Source organism: Rhipicephalus microplus, unplaced genomic scaffold, assembly GCF_043290135.1.
Source record: "Rhipicephalus microplus isolate Deutch F79 unplaced genomic scaffold, USDA_Rmic scaffold_45, whole genome shotgun sequence".
NCBI classification, from domain to species: domain Eukaryota; kingdom Metazoa; phylum Arthropoda; class Arachnida; order Ixodida; family Ixodidae; genus Rhipicephalus; species Rhipicephalus microplus.
Genome location: NW_027464618.1, coordinates 2,850,773 through 2,876,590, shown reverse-complemented (window position 1 = coordinate 2,876,590; position 25,818 = coordinate 2,850,773). Strand labels below are relative to the sequence as shown.

Sequence of the window (25,818 nt, the reverse complement as noted above, 5' to 3'; positions counted from 1 at the left end):
CCGGCGTCCGCTGGCGCGCCAAAAAGGACCACTTCTAAATTGCCCACGCTTTCGTGGTGTGGTTCGGGGGGCCGATACTTCGGCCCTTGGAATTAGCCCGGCGATTTCCTCCCGAATTAACGGGACCTGTGTGACAGTGAGAGAGCAGCACAATTGCCTCCATGGCGCAATCGGCTAGCTCTTTGGGCTGTTAACTGAAATGTTGGAGGATCGAGCCCTCCCGGGGGCGTTGTCTAGCTTCTTTTTTCTTCGCGCTGATAGCTTTGGAGAAATGTTCTGACGGTGGTGAGAGTATAGAACGACTGCCTCCGCGGCGTAATTGGCTAAAGAGATCGGCTGTTAACCGAAAGGTTGGAGTTTCGAGCCCTCCCGGGGGCGTTGTCTAGCTTCTTTTTTCTTTGCACTGTTAGCTTTGTTGGAATGTTCTGACGCTGGTGAGAGTACAGCACGACTGACTCCGCGGCGCAATTGGCTAACGAGTTCGGCTGTTAACCGAAAGGTTGGAGGTTCGAGCCCTCCCGGGGGCGTTGTCTAGCTTCATTTTTCTTTGCACTGTTAGCTTTGATGGAATGTTCTGACGCTGGTGAGAGTACAGCACGACTGCCTCCGCGGCACAATTGGCTAAAGAGTTCGGCTCTTGACCGAAATGTTGGAGGTTCGAGCCCTCCCGGGGGCGTTGTCTAGCTTCTTTTTTCTTTGCACTGTTACCTTTGATGGAATGTTCTGACGCTGGTGAGAGTACAGCACGACTGCCTCCGCTGCGCAATTCGCTAACGAGTTCGGCTCTTGACCGAAATGTTGGAGGTTCGAGCCCTCCCGGGGGCGTTGTCTAGCTTCTTTTTTCTTTGCACTGTTAGCTTTGATGGAATGTTCTGACGCTGGTGAGAGTACAGCACGACTGCCTCCGCGGCGCAATCTGCTAGCGCGTTCGGTTGTTAACCGAAAGGTTAGAGGTTCGTGCCCTCCCGGGGGCGTTGTTTTGCTTTTTTTCTTTGAGCTGATAGCTTTGGAGGAATGTTCTGACGGTGGTGAGAGTACAGAACCACTGCCTCTACGGCGCAATCTGCTAGCGCGTTCGGCTGTTAACCGAAAGATTGGAGGTTCGAGCCCTCCCGGGGGTGGTGTGTCGCATTTTTTTTCTTTGCGCTGATAGCTTTGGAGGAATGTTCTTTCGGTCGTGAGAGTGCAGCGCGACTGCCTCCGTGGCGCAATCGTCTAAAGAGTTCAGCTCTTAACCGAAAGGTTGGAAGTTAGAGCCCTTTCGGGGGCTGTGTGTCGCATTTTTTTTTCTTTGCGCTCATAACTTTGGAGGAATGTTTTGACGGTCGTGAGAGCGCAGCACAACTTCCTCCATGGCACAATCGGCTAACGAGTTCGGCTCTTAACCGAAAGGTTGGAGGTTCGAGCCCTCCCAGGGGCGGTGTGTCGCATTTTTTTCTTTGCGCTGATAGTTATGGAGGAATGTTCTGGCGGAGATGAAAGTACAGCTCGACTGCCTCCGTTGCACAATCGGCTTGCGTGATCGGCTGTTAACCGAAAGGTTGGAGGTTCGAGCCCTCGCGGGGGCGTTCTCTAGCTTCTTTTTCCTTTGCACTGTTAGCTTTGATGGAATGTTACGGTGGTGAGAATGCAGCACGAATGGCTCTGTGGCGCAATTGGCTGGCGAGATCAGCTGTTGACCGAAAGGTTGGAAGTTCGAGCCCTCCAGGGGACGTTGTCTTGCTTCTATTTTCTTTGCGCTGATAGCTTTCGAGAAATGTTCTGACGGTGGTGAGAGTACCGAACGACTGCCTCTGCGGCGCAATCTGCTAGCGCGTTCGGCTGTTAACCGTAAGGTTGGAGGTTCGAGCCCTCCCGGGGGCGTTGTTTTGCTTTTTTTCTTTGCGCTCATAGCTTTGGAGGAATGTTTTGACGGTCGTGAAAGTGCAGCACAACTTCCTCCGCGGCGCAATCGGCTAACGAGTTCGGCTCTTAACCGAAAGGTTGGAGGTTCGAGCCCTCCCAGTGGCGGTGTGTCGCATTTTTTTCTTTGCGCTGATAGCTTTGAAGAATGTTCTAACGGTCGTGAGAGTGCAGCTCGACTGCCTCCGTGGCGCAATCGGCTAGCACGTTCGGCTCTTGACCGAAATGTTGGAGGTTCGAGCCCTCCCAGGGGCGTTGTCTAGCTTCTCTTTTCTTTGCACTGTTAGCTTTGATGGAATGTTCTGACGCTGGTGAGAGTACAGCACGACTGCCTCCGCGGCACAATTGGCTAACGAGTTCGGCTCTTGACCGAAATGTTGGAGGTTCGAGCCCTCCCGGGGGCGTTGTCTAGCTTCTTTTTTCTTTGCACTGATAGCTTTGATGGAATGTTCTGATGCTGGTGAGAGTACAGCACGACTGCCTCCGCCGCGCAATTGGCTAACGAGTTCGGCTCTTAACCGAAATATTTGAGGTTCGAGGCCTCCCGGGGGCGTTGTCTAGCTTCTTTTTTTTGCACTGTTAGCTTTGATGGAATGTTCTGACGCTGGTGAGAGTACAGCACGACTGCCTCCACGGCGCAATTGGCTAACGAGTTCGGCTGTTAACCGAAAGGTTGGAGGTTCGAGCCCTCCCAGGGACGTTGTCTTGCTTCCTTTTTCTTTGCGCTGATAGCTTTGGAGAAATGTTCTTAAGGTGGTGAGAGTACAGAACGACTGCCTCTACGGCGCAATCTGCTAGCGCGTTTTGCTGTTAACCGAAAGGTTGGAGGTTCGAGCCCTCCCGGGGGCGTTGTTTTGCTTTTTTTCTTTGAGCTAATAGCTTTGGAGGAATGTTCTGACGGTGGTGAGAGTACAGAACCACTGCCTCTACGGCGCAATCTGCTAGCGCGTTCGGCTGTTAACCGAAAGGTTGGAGGTTTGAGCCCTCCCGGGGGTGGTGTGTCGCATTTTTTTCTTTGCGCTGATAGCTTTGGAGGAATGTTCTTACGGTCGTGAGAGTGCAGCGCGACTGCCTCCGTGGCGCAATCGTCTAAAGAGTTCGGCTCTTAAACGAAAGGTTGGAAGTTAGAGCCCTTTCGGGGGCTGTGTGTCGCATTTTTTTTTCTTTGCGCTCATAACTTAGGAGGAATTTTTGACGGTCGTGAGAGCGCAGCACAACTTCCTCCGCGGCGCAATCGGCTAACGAGTTCGGCTCTTAACCGAAAGGTTGGAGGATCGAGCCCTCCCAGGGGCGGTGTGTCGCATTTTTTTCTTTGCGCTGATAGCTTTGGAGGAATGTTCTGACGGTCGTGATAGTGCAGCACGACTGCCTCCGTGGCGCAATCGGCTAACGAGTTCGGCTCTTAACCGAAAGGTTGGAGGTTTGAGCACTCCAGGGGGCGGTGTGTCGCATTTTTTCTTTGCGCTGATAGTTATGGAGGAATGTTCTCACGGTGATGAGAGTACAGCTCGACTGCCTCCGTTGCGGAATCGGCTTGCGCGATCGGCTGTTAACCGAAAGGTTGGAGGTTCGAGCCCTCGCGGGGGCGTTGTTTTGCTTTTTTTCTTTGCGCTCGTACCTTTGGAGGAATGTTTTGACGGTCGTGAAAGTGCAGCACAACTTCCTCCGCGGCGCAATCGTCTAACGAGTTCGGCTCTTAACCGAAAGGTTGGAGGTTCGAGCCCTCTCTGTGGTGGTGTGTCGCATTTTTTTCTTTGTGCTGATAGCTTTGGAGGAATGTTCTGACGGTCGTGAGAGTGCAGCACGACTGCCTCCGTGGCGCAATCGGCTAACGAGTTCGGCTTTTAAGCGAAAGGTTGGAGGTTTGAGCCCTCCAGGTGGCGGTGTGTCGCGTTTTTTTCTTTGCGCTGATAGCTTTGGAAGAATGTTCTGACGGTGATGAGAGTACAGCACGACTGCCTCCGTTTCGCAATCGGCTTGCGCGATCGGCTGTTAACCAAAAGGTTGGAGGTTCGAACCCTCCCGGGGACGTTTTCTAGCTTCTTTTTTCTATGCGCTTATAGCTTTGATGGAATGTTCTGATGGTGGTGAGAGAGCAGCATGATTGCCTCCGTGGCGCAATCGGCTAGCGAATTCGGCTGTCAACCGAAAGGTTGGAGGTTAGAGCCCTCCCGGGGGCGTTGTCTCGCTTCTGTTTTCTTTGCGCTGATAGCTTTGATGGAATGTTCTGACGGTGGTGAGAGAGCAGCACGATTGCCTCCGTGACGCAATCAGCTCGCGCGTTCGGCTGTTTACCGAAAGGTTGGAGCTTCGAGCCCTCCCGGGGGCGGTGTGTCGCTTTTCATTTCTTTGCGCTGATAGCTTTGGAGAAATGTTCTGATGGTGATGAGAGTACAGCTCGACTGCCTCCGTTGCGCATTTGGCTTACGCGATCGGCTGTTAACAGAAATTTTGGAGGTTCGAGCCTTCCCGGGGACGTTGTCTTGCTTCTTTTTTCTTTGAGCTTATAGCTTTAATGTATAGTTCTGACGGTGGTGAGAGAGCAGCATGATTGCCTCCATGGCGCAATCGGCTAGCGAGTTCAGCTGTTAACTGAAAGGTTGGAGGTTCGGGCCCTCCCGGGGGCGGTGTGTCGCTTTTTTTTTCTTTGCGCCTATAGCTTTGGAGAAATGTTCTGATGGTTAAGAGAGTACAGCTCCACTGCCTCCGTGGCGCAATCGGCTAGCGCGTTCGGCTGTTTACCGAAAGGTTGGAGGTTCGAGCCCTCCCGGGGGCAGTTTGTCGCTTTTTTTTCTTTGGGCTGATAGCTTTGGAGAAATGTTCTGATGGTGATGAGAGTACAGCTCGACTGCCCCCGTTGCGCATTTGGCTTACGCGATCGGCTGTTGACCGAAAGGTTGGAGGTTCGAGCCCTCCCGGGGACGTTGTCTTGCTTCTTTTTTCCTTGCGCTGATAGCTTTGATGGAATGTTCTGATGGTGGTGAGTGTCACAGAACGAGCGCTAAAAATGGGCGCGCCGCCAAATTCTTGCGATAACGCGCGGGAGAGACGCCGGGAGGTCAAAAGAAAAAAAAAGAAAACAAACATCCAAGGCTCCCCGGGCGCGCGCTCTCCCCTCGGAAGCGTGGCTTCGCCGACGAACCTCCTCACCCCATATCGGCGGCCGAGCAAGCCCTCGAAAATTCTAGAACGAAAAAGGCGTGGTCATGCAGAGTTGAGTCATCAAACGCGGAGGGCATTCGAACCGTCTCGCCCTCTCCCCAGCCTTCGCTGCGTATCGCGCCGACGAAATGACGAGAACCTTCTGGAATGTCGCGCGGAAGGTATTTAACCGAGCAGCGGAGATGAGAGATCAGGAGAAGACGGAAGTTAGCGCCAGAGCGCGTAGGGATTCCGCCGTGTAGTCGGCGAAGGTTTTGTCCGTAGAGACAAAGCGGGAGAAGAAGATTTCCACCTGAGGGGTGACGACTCGAGCTACAGGCAAGAGTGTGTGTTTACCGCTATCGAGCGAAGACGCGTGGCAACAGCTGCGTGTGTGAAGCCGACGTGGTTCCGGCGAAGAAGTTTGAAGCTTGGAGAGTGGCCAATTGAAGACGCGAGGTTTCCTGGAAGAGAAACTTCGGCGAGGTTTCCTAGAAGAGAAACTTCGAGGGCAGCGGAACGACAACAACGCTGGACTTTGAGTGAGTGATTCTCGGAAGAGTATTATCCAGACTTTTGTTCCAAGAACTTTGGACTGAATAGATTTTCTATCTCTTTAGTCTTTAAGTGTCTTGGTTGTTCAATGCATGCGACTGCATTGTAGTGTGTATTGTTGTCTGTGTCCGTTGTTTCGAGAGTGGCTGATTGTACTGTGTAGTACGTTGTTTGATTGGTTTGATTGGTGACATATTGTATGCAACTATTGTGGAGTGTGCATTCTTGTGTATTGTTTGCGATCTGCCATTATTGAGAATATAGTTTGTTTGTTTATCAGCTCTCGGCTCTGACTTGTTCTTTGGGCCACAGCCGGCGTCCGCTGGCGCGCCAAAAAGGACCACTTCTAAATTGTCCACGCTTTCGTGGTGCGGTTCGGGGGGCCGATACTTCGGCCCTTGGAATTAGCCCGGCGATTTCCTCCCGAATTAACGGGACCTGTGTGACAGTGAGAGAGCAGCACAATTGCCTCCGTGGCGCAATCGGCTAGCTCTTTGGGCTGTTAACCGAAATGTTGGAGGTTCGAGCCCTCCCGGGAGCGTTGTCTAGCTTCTTTTTTCTTCGCGCTTATAGCTTTGAAGAAATGTTCTGACGGTGGTGAGAGTATAGAACGACTGCCTCCGTGGCGTAATTGGCTAACGAGATCGGCTGTTAACCGAAAGGTTGGAGGTTCGAGCCCTCCCGGGGGCGTTGTCTAGCTTCTTCTTTTTTTTGCACTGTTAGCTTTGTTGGAATGTTCTGACGCTGGTGAGAGTACAGCACGACTGACTCCGCGGCGCAATTGGCTAACGAGTTCGGCTGTTAACCGAAAGGTTGGAGGTTCGAGCCCTCCCGGGGGCGTTGTCTAGCTTCATTTTTCTTTGCACTGTTAGCTTTGGTGGAATGTTCTGACGCTGGTGAGAGTACAGCACGACTGCCTCCGCGGCGCAATTGGCTAACCAGTTCAGCTCTTGACCGAAATGTTGGAAGTTCGAGCCCTCCCGGGGGCTTGTCTAGCTTCTTTTTTCTTTGCACTGTTAGCTTTGATGGAATGTTCTGACGCTGGTGAGAGTACAGCACGACTGCCTCCGCGGCACAATTGGCTAACGAGTTCGGCTCTTGACCGAAATGTTGGAGGTTCGAGCCCTCCCGGGGGCGTTGTCTAGCTTCTTTTTTCTTCGCACTGTTAGCTTTGATGGAATGTTCTGACACTGGTGAGAGTACAGCACGACTGCCTCCGCGGCGCAATTGGCTAACGAGTTCGGCTGTTAACCGAAAGGTTCGAGCCCTCCCGGGGACGTTGTCTTGCTTCTTTTTTCTTTGCGCTGATAGCTTTGGAGAAATGTTCTGACGGTGGTGAGAGTACAGAACGACTGCCTCTACGGCGCAATCTGCTAGCGCGTTCTGCTATTAACCGAAAGGTTGGAGGTTCGTGCCCTCCCGGGGGCGTTGTTTTGCTTTTTTTCTTTGAGCTGATAGCTTTGGAGGAATGTTCTGACGGTGGTGAGAGTACAGAACCACTGCCTCTACGGCGCAATCTGCTAGCGCGTTCGGCTGTTAACCGAAAGATTGGAGGTTCGAGCCCTCCCGGGGGCGTTGTGTCGCATTTTTTTCTTTGCGCTGATAGCTTTAGAGGAATGTTCTTACGGTCGTGAGAGTGCAACACGACTGCCTCCGTGGCGCAATCGTCTAAAGAGTTCAGCTCTTAACCGAAAGGTTGGAAGTTAGAGCCCTTTCGGGGGCTGTGTGTCGCATTTTTTTTTCTTTGCGCTCATAACTTTGGAGGAATGTTTTGACGGTCGTGAGAGCGCAGCACAACTTCCTCCGTGGCGCAATCGGCTAACGAGTTCGGCTCTTAACCGAAAGGTTGGAGGTTCGAGCCCTCCCAGGGGCGGTGTGTCGCATTTTTTCTTTGCGCTGATAGTTATGGAGGAATGTTCTGGCGGTGATGAGAGTACAGCTCGACTGCCTCCGTTGCGCAATCGGCTTGCGCGATCGGCTGTTAACCGAACGGTTGGAGGTTCGAGCCCTCGCGGGGGCGTTGTCTAGCTTCTTTTTCCTTTGCACTGTTAGCTTTGATGGAATGTTACGGTGGTGAGAGTGCAGCACGACTGGCTCTGTGGCGCAATTGGCTGGCGAGATCCGCTGTTGACCGAAAGCTTGGAAGTTCGAGCCCTCCAGGGGACGTTGTCTTGCTTCTATTTTCTTTGCGCTGATAGCTTTCGAGAAATATTCTGACGGTGGTGAGAGTATAGAACGACTGCCTCTGCGGCGCAATCTGCTAGCGCGTTCGGCTGTTAACCGTAAGGTTGGAGGTTCGAGCCCTCCCGGGGGCGTTGTTTTGCTTTTTTTCTTTGCGCTCATAGCTTTGGAGGTATGTTTTGACGGTCGTGAAAGTGCAGCACAACTTCCTCCGCGGCGCAATTGGCTAACGAGTTCGGCTCTTAACCGAAAGGTTGGAGGTTGGAGCCCTCCCAGTGGCGGTGTGTCGCATTTTTTTTCTTTGCGCTGATAGCTTTGAAGAATGTTCTAACGGTCGTGAGAGTGCAGCACGACTGCCTCCGTGGCGCAATCGGCTAGCGCGTTCGGCTGTTTACCGAAAGGTTGGAGGTTCGAGCCCTCCCCGGGGTGGTGTGTTCCTTTTTTTTCTTCGCGCTGATAGCTTTGGAGAAATGTTCTGATGGTGATGAGTGTACAGCTCGACTGCCTCCGTTGCGCATTTGGCTTACGCGATCGGCTGTTGACCGAAAGGTTGGAGGTTCGAGCCCTCCCGGGGACGTTGTCTTGCTTCTTTTTTCTTTGCGCTGATAGCTTTGATGGAATGTTCTGGTGGTGGTGAGAGAGCAGCAAAATTGCCTCCGTGGCGCAATCGGCCAGCGCGTTCGGCTGTTTACCGAAAGGTTGGAGGTTCGAGCCCTCCCGGGGATGTTGTCTTGCTTCTTTTTTCTTTGCGCTGATAGCTTTGATGGAATGTTCTGATGGTGGTGAGAGAGCAGCACGATTGCCTCCGTGGCGCAATCGGCTAGCTCTTTGGGCTGTTAACCGAAAGGTTGGAGGTTCGAGCCCTCCCGGGGGCGACGTGTCGCTTTTTTTTCTTTGCGCTGACAGCTTTGGAGAAACGTTCTGACGGTGGTGAGAGAGCAGAACGACTGCCTCCGTGGCGCAATTGCCTAGCGCGTTCGGCTGTTAACCGAAAAGTTGGAGGTTCGAGCCCTCCCGGGGACGTTGTCTTGCTTCTTTTTTCTTTGCGCTGATAGCTATGATGGAATGTTCTGACGGTGGTGAGAGTGCAGCACAATTGCCTCCGTGGCGCAATCGGCTAGCGCGTTCCGCTGTTTACCGAAAGGTTGGAGGTTCGAGCCCTCCCGGGGGCGGTGTGTCGCTTTTTTTTCTTTGCGCTGATAGCTTTGGAGGAATGTTCTGACGCTGGTGAGAGTACAGCACGACTGCCTTCACGGCGCAATCTGCTAGCGCGTTCGGCTGTTAACCGAAAGGTTAGAGGTTCGAGCCCCTCCCCCCCCCCCATGGACAGTGGGTCGCGTTTTTTTCTTTGCGCTGATAGCTTTGGAGGAATGTTCTGACTGTGATGAGAGTACAGCCCTACTGCCTCCGTTGCGCAATTGGCTTGCGCGATCGGCTGTTAACCGAAAGCTTGGAGCTTGGAGCCCACCCGGGGGCGTTGTCTAGCTTCTTTTTTCTTTGCACTCTTAGCTTTGGAGGAATGTTCTTACGGTCGTGAGAGTGCAGCTCGACTGCCTCCGTGGCGCAATCTTCTAAAGAGTTCAGCTCTTAACAGAAAGGTTGGAAGTTAGAGCCCTTTCAGGGGCTGTGTGTCGCATTTTTTTTTCTTTGCGCTCATAACTTTGGAGGAATGTTTTGACGGTCGTGATAGCGCAGCACAACTTCCTCCGTGGCGCAATCGGCTAGCGAGTTCTGCTGTTAACCGAAAGGTTGGAGGTTCGAGCCCTCCCGGGGGCAGTTTGTCGCTTTTTTTTCTTTGCGCTCATAGCTTTGCAGAAATGTTCTGATGGTGATGAGAGTACAGCTCGACTGCCTCCGTTGCGCTTTTGGCTTACGCGATCGGCTGTTGACCGAAAGGTTGGAGGTTCGAGCCCTCCCGGGTACCTTGTCTTGCTTCTTTTTTCTTTGCGCTGATAGCTTTGATGGAATGTTCTGATAGTGGTGAGTGTCACAGAACGAGCGCTAAAAATGGGCGCGCCGTCAAATTCTTGCGATAACGCGCGGGAGAGACACCGGGAGGTCAAAAGAAAAAAAAGAAAACAAACATCCAAGGCTCCCCGGGTGCGCGCTCTCCCCTCGGAAGCGTGGCTTCGCCGAGGAACCTCCTCACCCCACATCGGCGGCCGAGCAAGCCCTCGAAAATTTTAGAACGAAAGAGGCGTGGTCATGCAGAGTTGAGTCATCCGACGCGGAGGGCATTCGAACCGTCACGCCCTCTCCCCAGCCTTTGCTGCGTATCGCGCCGACGAAATGACGAGAACCTTCTGGAATGTCGCGCGGAAGGTATTTAACCGAGCAGCGGAGATGAGAGATCAGGAGAAGACGGAAGTTAGCGCCAGAGCGCATAGGGATTCCGCCGTGTAGTCGGCGAAGGTTTTGTCCGTAGAGACAAAGCGGGAGAAGAAGAAGATTTCCACCAGAGGGGTAAACACTCGAGCTACAGGCAAGAGTGTGTGTTTACCGCTATCGAGCGAAGACGCGTGGCAACAGCTGCGTGTGTGAAGCCGACGTGGTTCCGGCGAAGAAGTTTGAAGCGTGGAGAGTGGCCAATTGAAGACGCGAGGTTTCCTGGAAGAGAAACTTCGGCGAGGTTTCCTAGAAGAGAAACTTCGAGGGCAGCGGAACGACAACAACGCCAGACTTTGAGTGAGTGATTCTCGGAAGAGTATCATCCAGACATTTGTTCCAAGAACTTTGGACTGAATAGATTTTCTATCTCTTTAGTCTTTAAGTGTCTTGGTTGTTCAATGCATGCGACTGCATTGTAGTGTGTATTGTTGTCTGTGTCCGTTGTTTCGAGAGTGGCTGATTGTACTGTGTAGTACGTTGTTTGATTGGTTTGATTGGTGACATATTGTATGCAACTATTGTGGAGTGTGCATTCTTGTGTATTGTTTTCGATCTGCCATTATTGAGAATATAGTTTGTTTGTTTATCAGCTCTCGGCTCTGACTTGTTCTTTTGGCCACAGCCGGCGTCCGCTGGCGCGCCAAAAAGGACCACTTCTAAATTGTCCACGCTTTCGTGGTGTGGTTCGGGGGGCCGATACTTCGGCCCTTGGAATTAGCCCGGCGATTGCCTCCCGAATTAACGGGACCTGTGTGACAGTGAGAGAGCAGCACAATAGCCTCCGTGGCGCAATCGGCTAGCTCTTTGGGCTGTTAACCGAAATGTTGGAGGTTCAAGCCCTCCCGGGGGCGTTGTCTAGCTTCTTTTTTCTTCGCGCTGATAGCTTTGGAGAAATGTTCTGACGGTGGTGAGAGTATAGAACGACTGCCTCCGCGGCGTAATTGGCTAACGAGATCGGCTGTTAACCGAAAGGTTGGAGGTTCGAGCCCTCCCGGGGGCGTTGTCTAGCTTCTTTTTTCTTTGCACTGTTAGCTTTGTTGGAATGTTCTGACGCTGGTGAGAGTACAGCACGACTGACTCCGCGGCGCAATTGGCTAACGAGTTCGGCTGTTACCGAAAGGTTGGAGGTTCGAGCCCTCCCGGGGGCGTTGTCTAGCTTCATTTTTCTTTGCACTGTTAGCTTTGATGGAATGTTCTGACGCTGGTGAGAGTAAAGCACGACTGCCTCCGCGGCACAATTGGCTAACGAGTTCGGCTCTTGACCGAAATGTTGGAGGTTCGAGCCCTCCCGGGGGCGTTGTCTAGCTTCTTTTTTCTTTGCACTGTTACCTTTGATGGAATGTTCTGACGCTGGTAAGAGTACAGCACGACTGCCTCCGCCGCGCAATTCGCTAACGAGTTCGGCTCTTGACCGAAATGTTGGAGGTTCGAGCCCTCCCGGGGGCGTTGTCTAGATTCTTTTTTCTTTTTACTGTTAGCTTTGATGGAATGTTCTGACGCTGGTGAGAGTACAGCACGACTGCCTCCGCGGCGCAATTGGCTAACGAGTTCGGCTGTTAACCGAAAGGTTGGAGGTTCGAGCCCTCCCGGGGACGTTGTCTTGCTTCTTTTTTCTTTGCGCTGATAGCTTTGGAGAAATGTTCTGACGGTGGTGAGAGTACAGAACGACTGCCTCTACGGCGCAATCTGCTAGCGCGTTCGGCTGTTAACAGAAAGATTGGAGGTTCGTGCCCTCCCGGGGGCGTTGTTTTGCTTTTTTTCTTTGAGCTGATAGCTTTGGAGGAATGTACTGACGGTGGTGAGAGTACAGAACCACTGCCTCTACGGCGCAATCTGCTAGCGCGTTCGGCTGTTAACCGAAAGATTGGAGGTTCAAGCCCTCCCGGGGGCGGTGTGTCGCATTTTTTTCTTTGCGCTGATAGCTTTGGAGGAATGTTCTTACGGTCGTGAAAGTGCAGCACGACTGCCTCCGTGGCGCAATCGTCTAAAGAGTTCAGCTCTTAACCGAAAGGTTGGAAGTTAGAGCCCTTTCGGGGGCTGTGTCGCATTTTTTTTTCTTTGCGCTCATAACTTTGGAGGAATGTTTTGACGGTCGTGAGAGCGCAGCACAACTTCCTCCGTGGCGCAATCGGCTAACGAGTTCGGCTCTTAACCGAAAGGTTTGAGGTTCGAGCCCTCCCAGGGGCGGTGTGTCGCATTTTTTTCTTTGCGCTGATAGTTATGGAGGAATGTTCTGGCGGTGATGAGAGTACAGCTCGACTGCCTCCGTTGCGCAATTGGCTGGCGAGATCGGCTGTTGACCGAAAGGTTGGAAGTTCGAGCCCTCCAGGGGACGTTGTCTTGCTTCTATTTTCTTTGCGCTGATAGCTTTCGAGAAATGTTCTGACGGTGGTGAGAGTACAGAACGACTGCCTCTGCGGCGCAATCTGCTAGCGCGTTCGGCTGTTAACCGTAAGGTTGGAGGTTCGAGCCCTCCCGGGGGCGTTGTTTTGCTTTTTTTTTCTTTGTGCTCATAGCTTTGGAGGAATGTTTTGACGGTCGTGAAAGTGCAGCACAACTTCCTCCGCGGCGCAATCGGCTAACGAGTTCGGCTCTTAACCGAAAATTTTGGAGGTTCGAGCCCTCCCAGTGGCGGTGTGTCGCAGTTTTTTCTTTGCGCTGATAGCTTTGAAGAATGTTCTAACGGTCGTCAGAGTGCAGCACGACTGCCTCCGTGGCGCAATCGGCTAGCGCGTTCGGCTGTTTACCGAAAGGTTGGAGGTTCGAGCCCTCCCCGGGGTGGTGTGTCGCTTTTTTTTCTTTGCGCTGATAGCTTTGGAGAAATTTTCTGATGGTGATGAGTGTACAGCTCGACTGCCTGCGTTGCGCATTTGGCTTACGCGATCGGCTGTTGACCGAAAGGTTGGAGGTTCGAGCCCTCCCGGGGACGTTGTCTTGCTTCTTTTTTCTTTGCGCTGATAGCTTTGATGGAATGTTCTGATGGTGGTGAGAGAGCAGCACAATTGCCTCCGTGGCGCAATGGGCTAGCGCGTTCGGCTGTTTACCGAAAGGTTGGAGGTTCGAGCCCTCCCGGGGACGTTTTCTTGCTTCTTTTTTCTTTGTGCTGATAGCTTTGATGGAATGTTCTGATGGTGGTGAGAGAGCAGCACGATTGCCTCCGTGGCTCAATCAGCTAGCTCTTTGGGCTGTTAACCGAAAGGTTGGAGGTTCGAGCCCTCCCGGGGGCGGCGTGTCGCTTTTTTTCCTTTGCGCTGATAGCTTTGGAGAAATGTTCTGACGGTGGTGAGAGTACAGCACGACTGCCTTCGTGGCGCAATTGGCTAACGAGTTCGGCTGTTAACCGAATAGTTTGAGGTTCGAGCCCTCCCGGGGGCTTTGTCTAGCTTCTTTTTTTTGCACTGTTAGCTTTGATGAAATGTTCTGACGCTGGTGAGAGTACAGAACGACTGCCTCCACGGCTTAATTGGCTAACGAATTCGGCTGTTAACCGAAAGGTTGGAGGTTCGAGCTCTCCCAGGGGCGTTGTCTAGCTTCTTTTTTCTTTGCACTGGTAGCTGTGATGGAATGTTCTGACGCTGGTGAGGGTACAGCACGACTGACTCTGCGGCGCAATCGGCTAACGAGTTCGGCTGTTAACCGAAATGTTGGAGGTTCGTGCCCTCCCGGGGGCGTTGTCTAGCTTCTTTTTTTTTTGCACTGTTAGCTTTGATGGAATGTTCTGACGCTGGTGAGAGTACAGCACGACTGCCTCCACCACGCAATTGGCTAACGAGTTCGGCTCTTGACCGAAATGTTGGAGGTTCGAGCCCTCCCGGGGGCGTTGTCTAGCTTCTTTTTTCTTTGCACTGTTAGCTTTGATGGAATGTTCTGACGCTGGTGAGAGTACAGCACGACTGCCTCCGCCGCGCAATTGGCTAACGAGTTCGGCTCTTGACCGAAATGTTGGAGGTTCGAGCCCTCCCGGGGGCGTTGTCTAGCTTCTTTTTTCTTTGCACTGTTAGCTTTGAGGGAATGTTCTGACACTGGTGAGAGTACAGCACGACTGCCTCCGCGGTGCAATTGGCTAACGAGTTCGGCTGTTAACCGAAAGGTTGGAGGTTCGAGCCCTCCCGGGGACGTTGTCTTGCTTCTTTTTTCTTTGCGCTGATAGCTTTGGAGAAATGTTCTGACGGTGGTGAGAGTACAGAACGACTGCCTCTACGGCGCAATCTGCTAGCGCGTTCGGCTGTTAACCGAAAGGTTGGAGGTTCGAGCCCTCCCGGGGGCGTTATTTTGCTTTTTTTCTTTGAGCTGATAGCTTTGGAGGAATGTTCTGACGGTGGAGAGAGTACAGAACCACTGCCTCTACGGCGCAATCTGCTAGCGCGTTCTGCTGTTAACCGATAGGTTGGAGGTTCGAGCCCTCCCGGGGGAGGTGTGTCGCATTTTTTTCTTTGCACTGATACCTTTAGAGGAATTTTCTGACGGTCGTGAAAGTGCAGCACGACTGCCTCCGTGGCACAATCGGCTAAAGAGTTCGGCTCTTAACCGAAAGGTTGGAGGTTAGAGCAATTTCGGGGGTGGTGTGTCGCAATTTTTTTTCTTTGCGCTCATAACTTTGGAGGAATGTTCTGACGGTGATGAGAGTACAGCTTGACTGCCTCCGTTGCGCAATCGGCTTGCGCGATCGGCTGTAAACCGAAAGGTTGGAGGTTCGAGCCCTCGCGGGGGCGTTGTCTAGCTTCTTTTTCCTTTGCACTGTTAGCTTTGATGGAATGTTACGGTGGTGAGAGTGCAGCACGACTGGCTCTGTGGCGCAATTGGCTGGCGAGATGGGCTGTTGACCGAAAGGTTGGAGGTTCGAGCCCTCCAGGGGACGTTGTCTTGCTTCTTTTTTCTTTGCGCTGATAGCTTTGGAGAAATGTTCTGACGGTGGTGAGAGTACAGAACGACTGCCTCTACGGCGCACTGTGCTACCGCGTTCGGCTTTTAAGCGAAAGGTTGGAGGTTTGTGCCCTCCAGGGGGCGGTGTGTCGCATTTGTTTCTTTGCGCTGATAGCTTTGGAGGAATGTTCTGACGGTGGTGAGAGAGCAGCACGATTGCCTCCGTGGCGCAATCGGCTAGCGCGTTCGGCTGTTTACCGAAAGGTTGGAGCTTCGAGCCCTCCCGGGGGCGGTGTGTCGCTTTTTTTTCTTTGCGCTGATAGCTTTTGAGAAATGTTCTGATGGTGATGAAAGTACAGCTCGAATGCCTCCATGGCGCAATTAGCTAGCGCGTTCGGCTGTTAACCGAAATGTTTGAGGTTCGAGCCCTCCCGGGGGCGTTGTCGCGCTTCTTTTTTCTTTGCGCTTATAGCTTTGATGGAATGTTCTGACGTTGGTGAGAGTACAGTACGACTGCCTCCGCGGCGCAATTGGCTAACGAGTTCGGCTCTTGACCGAAATGTTGGAGGTTCGAGCCCTCCCGGGGGCGTTGTCTAGCTTCTTTTTTCTTTGCACTGTTAGCTTTGATGGAATGTTCTGACACTGGTGAGAGTACAGCACGACTGCCTCCACGGTGCAATTGGCTAACGAGTTCGGCTGTTAACCGAAAGGTTGGAGGTTCGAGCCCTCCCGGGGACCTTGTCTTGCTTCTTTTTTTGCGCTGATAGCTTTGGAGAAATGTTCTGACGGTGGTGAGAGTACAGAAGACTGCCTCTACGGCGCAATCTGCTAGCGCGTTCAGCTGTTAACCGAAAGGTTGGAGGTTCGAGCCCTCCCGGGGGCGTCGTTTTGCTTTTTTTCTTTGAGCTGATAGCTTTGGAGGAATGTTCTGACGGTGGTGAGAGCACAGAACCACTGCCTCTACGGCGCAATCTGCTAGCGCGTTCGGCTGATAACCGATAGGTTGGAGGTTCGAGCCCTCCCGGGTGCGGTGTGTCGCATTTTTTTCTTTGCGGTGATAGCTTCGGAGGAATGTTCTGACGGTCGTGAGAGTGCAGCACGACTGCCTCCGTGGCGCAATCGGCTAACGAGTTCGGCTCTTAAGCGAAAGGTTGGAGGTTTGTGCCCTCCAGGGGGCGGTGTGTCGCATTTGTTTCTTTGCTCTGATAGCTTTGGAGGAATGTTCTGACGGCGATGAGAGTACAGCACGACTGCCTCCGTTTCGCAATCGGCTTGCGCGATCGGCTGATAACCAAAAGTTTGGAGGTTCGAGCCCTCCCGGGGACGTTGTCTAGCTTCTTTTTTCTCTGCGCTTATAGCTTTGATGGAATGTTCTGATGGTGGTGAGAGAGCAGCATGATTGCCTCCGTAGCGCAATCGGCTAGCGCATTCGGCTGTCAACCGAAAGGTTGGAGGTTAGAGCCCTCCCGGTGGCGGTGTGTCGCTATTTTTTTCTTTGCGCTGATAGCATTGAAAAAAGTTCTGACGGCGGTGAGAGAGCAGCACGACTGCCTCCGTGGCGCAATTAGCTAGCGCGTTCGGCTGTTAACCGAAAGGTTGGAGGTTCGAGCCTTCCCGGGGGCGTTGTCGCGCTTCTTTTTTCTTTGCGCTTATAGCTTTGATGGAATGTTCTGACGGTGGTGAGAGTGCAGCACGATTGCCTCCGTGGCGCAATCGGCTAGCGCGTTCGACTGTTTACCGAAATGTTCGAGGTTCGACCCCTCCCGGGGGTGGTGTGTCGCTTTTTTTTCTTTGTGCTGATAGCTTTGGAGGAATGTTCTGACGGTGGTGAGAGTGCAGCACGACTGCCTTTACGGCGCAATCTGCTAGCGCGTTCGGCTGTTAACCGAAAGGTTTGAGGTTCGAGCCCCTCCCCCCATGGACGGTGTGTCGCTTTTATTTCTTTGCGCTGATAGCTTTGGAGGAATGTTCCGACGGTGATAACAGTACAGCTCTACTGCCTCCGTTGCGCAATTGGCTTGCGCGATCGGCTGTTAACCGAAAGCTTGGAGCTTCGAACACTCCCGGGGGCGTTGTCTAGCTTCTTTTTTCTTTGCACTCTTAGCTTTGATGGAATGTTCTGACGGTGGTGAGAATACAGCACGACTGCCTCCGCGGCGCAATCGGCTAGCGAGTTCGGCTGTTAACCGAAAGGTTGGAGGTTCGAGCCCTACCGAGGGCAGTGTGTCGCTTTTTTTTTCTTTGCGCTGATAGCTTTGGAGAAATGTTTTGATGGTGATGAGAGTACAGCTCGACTGCCTCCGTTGCGCATTTCGCTTACGCGATCGGCTGTTGACCGAAAGGTTGGAGGTTTGAGCCCTCCCAGGGACGTTGTATTGCTTCTTTTTTCTTTGCGCTGATAGCTTTGATGGAATGTTCTGATGGTGGTGAGAGAGCAGCACGATTGCCTCCGTGGCTCAATCGGCTAGCTCTTTGGGCTGTTAATCGAAAGGTTGGAGGTTCGAGCCCTCCCGGGGGCGGCGTGTTGCTTTTTTTCCTTTGCGCTGATAGCTTTGGAGAAATGTTCTGACGGTGGTGAGAGTACAGCACGACTGCCTTCGTGGCGCAATTGGCTAACGAGTTCGGCTGTTAACCGAATAGTTTGAGGTTCGAGCCCTCCTGGGGGCTTTGTCTAGCTTCTTTTTTCTTTGCACTGTTAGCTTTGATGGAATGTTCTGACGCTGGTGAGAGTACAGAACGACTGCCTCCACGGCCTAATTGGCTAACGAATTCGGCTGTTAACCGAAAGGTTGGAGGTTCGAGCTCTCCCGGGGGCGTTGTCTAGCTTCTTTTTTCTTTGCACTGGTAGCTGTGATGGAATGTTCTGACGCTGGTGAGAGTACAGCACGACTGACTCCGCGGCGCAATCGGCTAACGAGTTCGGCTGTTAGCCGAAATGTTGGAGGTTCGTGCCCTCCCGGGGGCGTTGTCTAGCTTCTTTTTTCTTTGCACTGTTTGCTTTGATGGAATGTTCTGACGCTGGTGAGAGTACAGCACGACTTCCTCCGCCGCGCAATTGGCTAACGAGTTCGGCTCTTGACCGAAATGTTGGAGGTTCGAGCCCTCCCGGGGGCGTTGTCTAGCTTCTTTTTTCTTTGCACTGTTAGCTTTGATGGAATGTTCTGACACTGGTGAGAGTACAGCACGACTGCCTCCGTGGTGCAATTGGCTAACGAGTTCGGCTGTTAACCGAAAGGTTGGAGGTTCGAGCCCTCCCGGGGACGTTGTCTTGCTTCTTTTTTTCTTTGCGCTGATAGCTTTGGAGAAATGTTCTGACGGTGGTGAGAGTACAGAACGACTCCCTCTACGGCGCAATCTGCTAGCGCGTTCGGCTGTTAACCGAAAGGTTGGAGGTTCGAGCCCTCCCGGGGGCGTTGTTTTGCTTTTTTTCTTTGAGCTGATAGCTTTGGAGGAATGTTCTGACGGTGGTGAGAGTACAGAACCACTGCCTCTACGGCGCAATCTGCTAGCGCGTTCGGCTGTTAACCGATAGGTTGGAGGTTCGAGCCCTCCCGGGGGTGGTGTGTCGCATTTTTTCTTTGCACTGATACCTTTAGAGGAATTTTCTGACGGTCATGAAAGTGCAGCACGACTGCCTCCGTGGCACAATCGGCTAAAGAGTTTGGCTCTTAACCGAAAGGTTGGAGGTTAGAGCCCTCCCGGAGACGTTGTTTGCTTCTTTTTTCTTTGCGCTGATAGCTTTGGAGAAATGTTCTGACGGTGGTGAGAGTACAGAACGACTGCCTCTACGGCGCAATCTGCTAGCGCGTTCGGCTGTTAACCGAAAGGTTGTAGGTTCGAGCCCTCCCGGGGGCGTTGTTTTGCTTTTTTTCTTTGAGCTGATAGCTTTGGAGGAATGTTCTGACGGTGGTGTGAGTACAGAACCACTGCCTCTACGGCGCAATCTGCTAGCGTGTTCGGCTGTTAACCGATAGGTTTGAGGTTCGAGTCCCTCCCCCTCCCCATGGACGGTGTGTCGCTTTTATTTCTTTGCGCTGATAGCTTTGGAGGAATGTTCCGACGGTGATGACAGTACAGCTCTACTGCCTCCGTTGCGCAATTGGCTTGCGCGATCGGCTGTTAACCGAAAGCTTGGAGCTTCGAACACTCCCGGGGGCGTTGTCTAGCTTCTTTTTTCTTTGCACTCTTAGCTTTGATGGAATGTTCTGACGGTGGTGAGAATACAGAACGACTGCCTCCGCGGCGCAATCGGCTAGCGAGTTCGGCTGTTAACCGAAAGGTTGGAGGTTCGAGCCCTACCGAGGGCAGTGTGTCGCTTTTTTTTCTGTGCGCTGATAGCTTTGGAGAAATGTTCTGATGGTGATGAGAGTACAGCTCGACTGCCTCCGTTGCGCATTTCGCTTACGCGATCGGCTGTTGACCGAAAGGTTGGAGGTTCGAGCCCTCCCGGGGACGTTGTATTGCTTCTTTTTTCTTTGCGCTGATAGCTTTGATGGAATGTTCTGATGGTGGTGAGAGAGCAGCACAATTGCCTCCGTGGCGCAATGGGCTAGCGCGTTCGGCTGTTTACCGAAAGGTTGGAGGTTCGAGCAATCCCGGGGACGTTTTCTTGCTTCTTTTTTCTTTGCGCTGATAGCTTTGATGGAATGTTCTGATGGTGGTGAGAGAGCAGCACGATTGCCTCCGTGGCTAAATCGGCTAGCTCTTTGGGCTGTTAATCGAAAGGTTGGAGGTTCGAGCCCTCCCGGGGGCGGCGTGTCGCTTTTTTTCCTTTGCGCTGATAGCTTTGGAGAAATGTTCTGACGGTGGTGAGAGTACAGCACGACTGCCTTCGTGGCGCAATTGGCTAACGAGTTCGGCTGTTAACCGAATAGTTTGAGGTTCGAGCCCTCCCGGGGGCTTTGTCTAGCTTCTTTTTTCTTTGCACTGTTAGCTTTGATGGAATGTTCTGACGCTGGTGAGAGTACAGAACGACTGCCTCCACGGCTTAATTGGCTAACGAATTCGGCTGTTAACCGAAAGGTTGGAGGTTCGAGCTCTCCCGGGGGCGTTGTCTAGCTTCTTTTTTCTTTGCACTGGTAGCTGTGATGGAATGTTCTGACGCTGGCGAGAGTACAGCACGACTGACTCCGCGGCGCAATCGGCTAACGAGTTCGGCTCTTGACCGAAATGTTGGAGGTTCGAGCCCTCCCGGATCGTTGTCTAGCTTCTTTTTTCTTTGCACTGTTAGCTTTGATGGAATGTTCTGACGCTGGTGAGAGTACAGCACGACTGCCTCCGCCGCGCAATTGGCCAACGAGTTCGGCTCTTGACCGAAATGTTGGAAGTTCGAGCCCTCCCGGGGGCGTTGTCTAGCTTCTTTTTTCTTTGCACTGTTAGCTTTGATGGAATGTTCGGACACTGGTGAGAGTACAGCACGACTGCCTCCGCGGTGCAATTGGCTAACGAGTTCGGCTGTTAACCGAAAGGTTGGAGGTTCGAGCCCTCCCGGAGACGTTGTCTTGCTTCTTTTTTCTTTGCGCTGATAGCTTTGGAGAAATGTTCTGACGGTGGTGAGAGTACAGAACGACTGCCTCTACGGCGCAATCTGCTAGCGCGTTCGGCTGTTAACCGAAAGGTTGTAGGTTCGAGCCCTCCCGGGGGCGTTGTTTTGCTTTTTTTCTTTGAGCTGATAGCTTTGGAGGAATGTTCTGACGGTGGTGAGAGTAAAGAATCACTGCCTCTACGGCGCAATCTGCTAGCGTGTTCGGCTGTTAACCGATAGGTTTGAGGTTCGAGCCCTCCCGGGGGCGGTGTATTGCATTTTTTTCTTTGCACTGATACCTTTAGAGAAATTTTCTGACGGTCGTGAAAGTGCAGCACGACTGCCTCCGTGGCACAATCGGCTAAAGAGTTCGGCTCTTAACCGAAAGGTTGGAGGTTAGAGCAATTTCGGGGGTGGTGTGTCGCAATTTTTTTTCTTTGCGCTCATAACTTTGGAGGAATGTTCTGACGGTGATGAGAGTACAGCTCGACTGCCTCCGTTGCGCAATCGGCTTGCGCGATCGGCTGTTAACCGAAAGGTTGGAGGTTCGAGCCCTCGCGGGGGCGTTGTCTAGCTTCTTTTTCCTTTGCACTGTTAGCTTTGATGGAATGTTACGGTGGTGAGAGTGCAGCACGACTGGCTCTGTGGCGCAATTGGCTGGCGAGATCGGCTGTTGACCGAAAGGTTGGAGGTTCGAGCCCTCCAGGGGACGTTGTCTTGCTTCTTTTTTCTTTGCGCTGATAGCTTTGGAGAAATGTTCTGACGGAGGTGAGAGTACAGAACGACTGCCTCTACGGCGCACTCTGCTAGCGCGTTCGGCTGTTAACCGAAAGGTTGGAGGTTCGAGCCCTCCCGGGGGCGGTGTGTCGCATTTTTTTCTTTGCAGTGATAGCTTCGGAGGAATGTTCTGACGGTCGTGAGAGTGCAGCACGACTGCCTCCGTGGCGCATTCCGCTAACGAGTTCGGCTTTTAAGCGAAAGATTGGAGGTTCGAGCCCTCCCGGGGGCGTTGTCTCGCTTCTTTTTTCTTTGCGCTGATAGCTTTGATGGAATGTTCTGACGGTGGTGAGAGAGCAGCACGATTGCCTCCGTGGCGCAATCGGCTAGCGCGTTCGGCTGTTTACCGAAAGGTTGGAGCTTCGAGCCCTCCCGGGGGCGGTGTGTCGCTTTTTTTTCTTTGCGCTGATAGCTTTTGAGAAATGTTCTGATGGTGATGAAAGTACAGCTCGACTGCCTGCGTTGCGCATTTGGCTTACGCGATCGGCTGTTAACAGAAAGGTTGGAGGTTCGAGCCCTCCCGTGGACGTTGTCTTGCTTTTTTTTTTCTTTGCGCTTATAGCTTTGATGTAATGTCCTGATGGTGGTGAGAGAGCAGCAAGATTGCCTCCGTGGCGCAATCGGCTAGCGCATTCGGCTGTCAACCGAAAGGTTTGAGGTTAGAGCCGTCCCGGTGGCAGTGTGTCGCTATTTTTTCTTTGCGCTGATAGCATTGAAAAAATTCTGACGGCGGTGAGAGAGCAGCACGACTGCCTCCGTGGCGCAATTAGCTAGCGCGTTCGGCTGTTAACCGAAATGTTTGAGGTTCGAGCCCTCCCGGGGGCGTTGTCGCGCTTCTTTTTTCTTTGCGCTTATAGCTTTGATAGAATGTTCTGACGGTGGTGAGAGTACAGTACGACTGCCTCCGCGGCGCAATTGGCTAACGTGTTCGGCTCTTGACCGAAATGTTGGAGGTTCGAGCCCTCCCGGGGGCGTTGTCTAGCTTCTTTTTTCTTTGCACTGTTAGCTTTGATGGAATGTTCTGACACTGGTGAGAGTACAGCACGACTGCCTCCGCGGTGCAATTGGCTAACGAGTTCGGCTGTTAACCGAAAGGTTGGAGGTTCGAGCCCTCCCGGGGACGTTGTCTTGCTTCTTTTTTCTTTGCGCTGATAGCTTTGGAGAAATGTTCTGACGGTGGTGAGAGTACAGAACGACTGCCTCTACGGCGCACTCTGCTAGTGCGTTCGGCTGTTAACCGAAAGGTTGGAGGTTCGAGCTCTCCCGGGGGCGGTGTGTCGCATTTTTTTCTTTGCGCTGATAACTTCGGAGGAATGTTCTGACGGTCGTGAGAGTGCAGCACGACTGCCTCCGTGGCGCAATCGGCTAACGAGTTCGGCTTTTAAGCGAAAGGTTGGAGGTTTGTGCCCTCCAGGGCGCGGTGTGTCGCATTTGTTTCTTTGCGCGGATAGCTTTGGAGGAATGTTCTGACGGTGATGAGAGTACAGCACGACTGCCTCCGTTTCGCAATCGGCTTGCGCGATCGGCTGTCAACCGAAATGTTTGAGGTTAGAGCCCTCCCGGTGGCGGTGTGCCGCTATTTTTTTCTTTGCGCTGATAGCATTGAAAAAAGTTCTGACGGCGGTGAGAGAGCAGCACGACTGCCTCCGTGGCGCAATTAGCTAGCGCGTTCGGCTGTTAACCGAAATGTTTGAGGTTCGAGCCCTCCCGGGGGCGTTGTCGCGCTTCTTTTTTCTTTGCGCTTATAGCTTTGATGGAATGTTCTGACGGTGGTGAGAGTACAGTACGACTGCCTCCGCGGCGCAATTGGCTAACGAGTTCGGCTCTTGACCGAAATGTTGGAGGTTCGAGCCCTCCCGGGGGCGTTGTCTAGCTTCTTTTTTCTTTGCACTGTTAGCTTTGATGGAATGTTCTGACACTGGTGAGAGTACAGTACGACTGCCTCCGCGGCGCAATTGGCTAACGAGTTCGGCTCTTGACCGAAATGTTGGAGGTTCGAGCCCTCCCGGGGACGTTGTCTAGCTTCTTTTTTCTCTGCGCTTATAGCTTTGATGGAATGTTCTTTTGTGGTGAGAGAGCAGCATGATTGCCTCCGTAGCGCAATCGGCTAGCGCATTCGGCTGTCAACCGAAAGGTTGAAGGTTAGAGCCCTCCCGGTGGCGGTGTGTCGCTATTTTTTTCTTTGCGCTGATAGCATTGAAAAAAGTTCTGACGGCGGTGAGAGAGCAGCACGACTGCCTCCGTGGCGCAATTAGCTAGCGCGTTCGGCTGTTAACCGAAAGGTTGGAGGTTCGAGCCTTCCCGGGGGCGTTGTCGCGCTTCTTTTTTTTTGCGCTTATAGCTTTGATGGAATGTTCTGACGGTGGTGAGAGTGCAGCACGATTGCCTCCGTGGCGCAATCGGCTAGCGCGTTCGACTGTTTACCGAAATGTTGGAGGTTCGAGCCCTCCCGGGGGCGGTGTGTCGCTTTTTTTTCTTTGCGCTGATAGCTTTGGAGGAATGTCCTGACGGTGGTGAGAGTGCAGCACGACTGCCTTTACGGCGCAATCTCCTAGCGCGTTCGGCTGTTAACCGAAAGGTTTGAGGTTCGAGCCCCTCCCCCCCCCCCATGGACGGTGTGTCGCTTTTATTTCTTTGCGCTGATAGCTTTGGAGGAATGTTCTGACGGTGATGACAGTACAGCTCTACTGCCTCCGTTGTGCAATTGGCTTGCGCGATCGGCTTTTAACCGAAAGCTTGGAGCTTCGAACACACCCTGGGGCGTTGTCTAGCTTCTTTTTTCTTTGCACTCTTAGCTTTGATGGAATGTTCTGACGGTGGTGATAATACAGCACGACTGCCTCCGCGGCGCAATCGGCTAGCGAGTTCGGCTGTTAACCGAAAGAATGGAGGTTCGAGCCCTACTGAGGGCGGTGTGTCGCTTTATTTTTCTTTGCGCTGATAGCTTTGGAGAAATGTTCTGATGGTGATGAGAGTACAGCTCGACTGCCTCCGTTGCGCATTTCGCTTACGCGATCGGCTGTTGACCGATAGGTTGGAGGTTCGAGCCCTCCCGGGGACGTTGTCTTGCTTCTTTTTTTTTTTGCGCTGATAGCTTTGTTGGAATGTTCTGATGGTGGTGAGAGAGCAGCACAATTGCCTCCGTGGCGCAAAGGGCTAGCGCGTTCGGCTGTTTACCGAAAGGTTGGAGGTTCGAGCCCTCCCGGGGACGTTTTCTTGCTTCTTTTTTCTTTGCGCTGATAGCTTTGATGGAATGTTCTGATGGTGGTGAGAGAGCAGCACGATTGCCTCCGTGGCTCAATCGGCTAGCTCTTTGAGCTGTTAACCGAAAGGTTGGAGGTTCGAGCCCTCCCGGGGGCGGCGTGTCGCTTTTTTTCCTTTGCGCTGATAGCTTTGGAGAAATGTTCTGACAGTGGTGAGAGTACAGCACGACTGCCTTCGTGGCGCAATTGGCTGACGAGTTCGGCTGTTAACCGAATAGTTTGAGCTTCGAGCCCTCCCGGGGGCTTTGTCTAGCTTCTTTTTTCTTTGCACTGTTAGCTTTGATGGAATGTTCTGACGCTGGTGAGAGTACAGAACGACTGCCTCCATGGCTTAATTGGCTAACGAATTCGGCTGTTAACCGAAAGGTTGGAGGTTCGAGCTCTCCCGGGGGCGTTGTCTAGCTTCTTTTTTCTTTGCACTGGTAGCTGTGATGGAATGTTCTGACGCTGGTGAGAGTACAGCACGACTGACTCCGCGGCGCAATCGGCTAACGAGTTCGGCTGTTAACCGAAATGTTGGAGGTTCGTGCCCTCCCGGGGGCGTTGTCTAGCTTCTTTTTTCTTTGCACTGTTAGCTTTGATGGAATGTTCTGACGCTGGTGAGAGTACAGCACGACTGCCTCCGCCGCGCAATTGGCTAACGAGTTCGGCTCTTGACCGAAATGTTGGAGGTTCGAGCCCTCCCGGGGGCGTTGTCTAGCTTCTTTTTTCTTTGCACTGTTAGCTTTGATGGAATGTTCTGACGCTGGTGAGAGTACAGCACGACTGCCTCCGCCGCACAATTGGCTAACGAGTTCGGCTCTTGACCGAAATGTTGGAGGTTCGAGCTCTCCCGGGGGCGTTGTCTAGCTTCTTTTTTCTTTGCACTGGTAGCTGTGATGGAATGTTCTGACGCTGGTGAGAGTACAGCACGACTGACTCCGCGGCGCAATCGGCTAACGAGTTCGGCTGTTAACCGAAATGTTGGAGGTTCGTGCCCTCCCGGGGGCGTTGTCTAGCTTCTTTTTTCTTTGCACTGTTTGCTTTGATGGAATGTTCTGACGCTGGTGAGAGTACAGCACGACTGCCTCCGCCGCGCAATTGGCTAACGAGTTCGGCTCTTGACCGAAATGTTGGAGGTTCGAGCCCTCCCGGGGGCGTTGTCTAGCTTCTTTTTTCTTTGCACTGTTAGCTTTGATGGAATGTTCTGACGCTGGTGAGAGTACAGCACGACTGCCTCCGCCG

At 52.7% G+C, this 25,818-nt stretch overlaps 24 non-coding genes across 24 annotated transcripts; all 24 read left to right on the top strand.

Annotated features, from left to right (window-relative positions):
* The first annotated feature begins 2,083 nt into the window (after window positions 1–2,083).
* TRNAK-CUU (transfer RNA lysine (anticodon CUU)) lies at window positions 2,084–2,157 on the top strand. The gene has a single exon. It is a non-coding gene; the product is annotated as a tRNA-Lys (tRNA).
* Window positions 2,158–4,008: 1,851 nt separating this feature from the next.
* On the top strand, window positions 4,009–4,082 carry TRNAD-GUC (transfer RNA aspartic acid (anticodon GUC)). Its single transcript has one exon. It is a non-coding gene; the product is annotated as a tRNA-Asp (tRNA).
* A 522-nt stretch (window positions 4,083–4,604) lies between these two features.
* On the top strand, window positions 4,605–4,678 carry TRNAN-GUU (transfer RNA asparagine (anticodon GUU)). Its single transcript has one exon. It is a non-coding gene; the product is annotated as a tRNA-Asn (tRNA).
* A 1,536-nt stretch (window positions 4,679–6,214) lies between these two features.
* On the top strand, window positions 6,215–6,288 carry TRNAN-GUU (transfer RNA asparagine (anticodon GUU)). The gene has a single exon. It is a non-coding gene; the product is annotated as a tRNA-Asn (tRNA).
* A 1,846-nt stretch (window positions 6,289–8,134) lies between these two features.
* Window positions 8,135–8,208, top strand: TRNAN-GUU (transfer RNA asparagine (anticodon GUU)). The gene has a single exon. It is a non-coding gene; the product is annotated as a tRNA-Asn (tRNA).
* Window positions 8,209–8,431: 223 nt separating this feature from the next.
* Window positions 8,432–8,505, top strand: TRNAN-GUU (transfer RNA asparagine (anticodon GUU)). Its single transcript has one exon. It is a non-coding gene; the product is annotated as a tRNA-Asn (tRNA).
* Window positions 8,506–8,580: 75 nt separating this feature from the next.
* TRNAN-GUU (transfer RNA asparagine (anticodon GUU)) lies at window positions 8,581–8,654 on the top strand. The gene has a single exon. It is a non-coding gene; the product is annotated as a tRNA-Asn (tRNA).
* A 74-nt stretch (window positions 8,655–8,728) lies between these two features.
* Window positions 8,729–8,802, top strand: TRNAN-GUU (transfer RNA asparagine (anticodon GUU)). Its single transcript has one exon. It is a non-coding gene; the product is annotated as a tRNA-Asn (tRNA).
* A 75-nt stretch (window positions 8,803–8,877) lies between these two features.
* On the top strand, window positions 8,878–8,951 carry TRNAN-GUU (transfer RNA asparagine (anticodon GUU)). Its single transcript has one exon. It is a non-coding gene; the product is annotated as a tRNA-Asn (tRNA).
* Window positions 8,952–10,944: 1,993 nt separating this feature from the next.
* Window positions 10,945–11,018, top strand: TRNAN-GUU (transfer RNA asparagine (anticodon GUU)). Its single transcript has one exon. It is a non-coding gene; the product is annotated as a tRNA-Asn (tRNA).
* A 1,856-nt stretch (window positions 11,019–12,874) lies between these two features.
* Window positions 12,875–12,948, top strand: TRNAN-GUU (transfer RNA asparagine (anticodon GUU)). The gene has a single exon. It is a non-coding gene; the product is annotated as a tRNA-Asn (tRNA).
* Window positions 12,949–13,171: 223 nt separating this feature from the next.
* On the top strand, window positions 13,172–13,245 carry TRNAN-GUU (transfer RNA asparagine (anticodon GUU)). Its single transcript has one exon. It is a non-coding gene; the product is annotated as a tRNA-Asn (tRNA).
* A 2,003-nt stretch (window positions 13,246–15,248) lies between these two features.
* Window positions 15,249–15,322, top strand: TRNAN-GUU (transfer RNA asparagine (anticodon GUU)). Its single transcript has one exon. It is a non-coding gene; the product is annotated as a tRNA-Asn (tRNA).
* Window positions 15,323–16,431: 1,109 nt separating this feature from the next.
* On the top strand, window positions 16,432–16,505 carry TRNAD-GUC (transfer RNA aspartic acid (anticodon GUC)). Its single transcript has one exon. It is a non-coding gene; the product is annotated as a tRNA-Asp (tRNA).
* A 74-nt stretch (window positions 16,506–16,579) lies between these two features.
* On the top strand, window positions 16,580–16,653 carry TRNAN-GUU (transfer RNA asparagine (anticodon GUU)). The gene has a single exon. It is a non-coding gene; the product is annotated as a tRNA-Asn (tRNA).
* A 1,566-nt stretch (window positions 16,654–18,219) lies between these two features.
* TRNAN-GUU (transfer RNA asparagine (anticodon GUU)) lies at window positions 18,220–18,293 on the top strand. The gene has a single exon. It is a non-coding gene; the product is annotated as a tRNA-Asn (tRNA).
* Window positions 18,294–21,638: 3,345 nt separating this feature from the next.
* On the top strand, window positions 21,639–21,712 carry TRNAN-GUU (transfer RNA asparagine (anticodon GUU)). The gene has a single exon. It is a non-coding gene; the product is annotated as a tRNA-Asn (tRNA).
* Window positions 21,713–22,082: 370 nt separating this feature from the next.
* TRNAN-GUU (transfer RNA asparagine (anticodon GUU)) lies at window positions 22,083–22,156 on the top strand. Its single transcript has one exon. It is a non-coding gene; the product is annotated as a tRNA-Asn (tRNA).
* Window positions 22,157–22,231: 75 nt separating this feature from the next.
* On the top strand, window positions 22,232–22,305 carry TRNAK-CUU (transfer RNA lysine (anticodon CUU)). The gene has a single exon. It is a non-coding gene; the product is annotated as a tRNA-Lys (tRNA).
* Window positions 22,306–22,973: 668 nt separating this feature from the next.
* On the top strand, window positions 22,974–23,047 carry TRNAN-GUU (transfer RNA asparagine (anticodon GUU)). Its single transcript has one exon. It is a non-coding gene; the product is annotated as a tRNA-Asn (tRNA).
* Window positions 23,048–23,419: 372 nt separating this feature from the next.
* Window positions 23,420–23,493, top strand: TRNAD-GUC (transfer RNA aspartic acid (anticodon GUC)). The gene has a single exon. It is a non-coding gene; the product is annotated as a tRNA-Asp (tRNA).
* A 74-nt stretch (window positions 23,494–23,567) lies between these two features.
* On the top strand, window positions 23,568–23,641 carry TRNAN-GUU (transfer RNA asparagine (anticodon GUU)). Its single transcript has one exon. It is a non-coding gene; the product is annotated as a tRNA-Asn (tRNA).
* Window positions 23,642–23,715: 74 nt separating this feature from the next.
* TRNAN-GUU (transfer RNA asparagine (anticodon GUU)) lies at window positions 23,716–23,789 on the top strand. Its single transcript has one exon. It is a non-coding gene; the product is annotated as a tRNA-Asn (tRNA).
* A 679-nt stretch (window positions 23,790–24,468) lies between these two features.
* TRNAN-GUU (transfer RNA asparagine (anticodon GUU)) lies at window positions 24,469–24,542 on the top strand. The gene has a single exon. It is a non-coding gene; the product is annotated as a tRNA-Asn (tRNA).
* Window positions 24,543–25,818: the final 1,276 nt, after the last annotated feature.